The following is a 1,131-nucleotide window of genomic DNA, read 5'->3' as shown; positions in this document are numbered from 1 at the left end:
TTCATGATTTAAGAGGAAAAGAGTGTAGTATGATTTTGTCACTTCCTGATGTTGTTGTTACCTTATTTTATAGTATGCTTTGTATACAACAACAATAATTATTATACCTCAATCCCAAACAAGATGGCATATATACTTCAAATAACATACATGCATCCAACCAAATTTTAATGATATATTTATAATTGTTTACCCTATTTCTTTATGTGGTTTTGAAACTAACTTTCAAAATTATCTAATTGATAATGAATTGTCTTTTTTTATTATTATATTTTGATTTTATTGTTTTTATATATAGATTGTGCATCCATGACTCCAAGGAAAAAACAAACAACTCCTACTAAAACGTATGAAAGGCGAATCAGAACACAAAGACAAAGAGAAGAACTAGAAAACACAAATTTGAAAAAATCTATAGAAGAAGAAGGAGAACATGAAATAGATGTTTCTTCTACAAATGTAGAAAGAGATGATAGAGCAGTTGAGGAGGAACAAGATGATATAGCCATTCCAGAAAAGAAGACATCTCCTATTATTGAGTCTTCTTCGCTCAGTCCTTTATCCGATAACTTCATTGTGAAGTCGATTAGGTATGCAAATTACAATTTGGAGTCAATGATTGATAGGTATCCAAACTTAAGAGGTTCTTTAACTGTTAAGTCGGAGTTACGTAAGTTTTCTAAATTTAGAACGATTTTAGAAGAACAAAAATTGGTAAAGTTCTTTCGATCTTCTATTTTCGGAAATTACTTACAACTTGAAGGTACTCGTATAAGATTTCAAATGAGTTTAGTCTACCAACTTCTTCGCCGTCAAATTTATAGCCATCGAAAAGAAGAAATTTGGATAAATTATAGTGGCATGCCCATTTGTTTTGGAATGAAGGAGTTTGCTATCATCACCGGCTTAAATTGCCATAATGAAGATGTGTATGATGTTGAAAATATGTCAACTAAGACAAAAATGAGACGAAAAGAAATTCTTGAGGTTGTGGGAAGGAGTTGCAAGAGAAATGAGTTGATTGAACATCTCCAAACCAAAAATCTTAGTAAAGATGTAAAAAAATCATTGTGTTTACTTTATTTGTTCATAGCTTTCTTGTGGAAAAGATGTGAATACAAATATTCCAAA

Source organism: Solanum tuberosum, unplaced genomic scaffold (genome assembly GCF_000226075.1).
Source record: "Solanum tuberosum cultivar DM 1-3 516 R44 unplaced genomic scaffold, SolTub_3.0 scf00018, whole genome shotgun sequence".
Classification (NCBI taxonomy): Eukaryota; Viridiplantae; Streptophyta; class Magnoliopsida; order Solanales; family Solanaceae; genus Solanum; species Solanum tuberosum.
Note: the sequence above shows the minus strand (reverse complement) of the source record.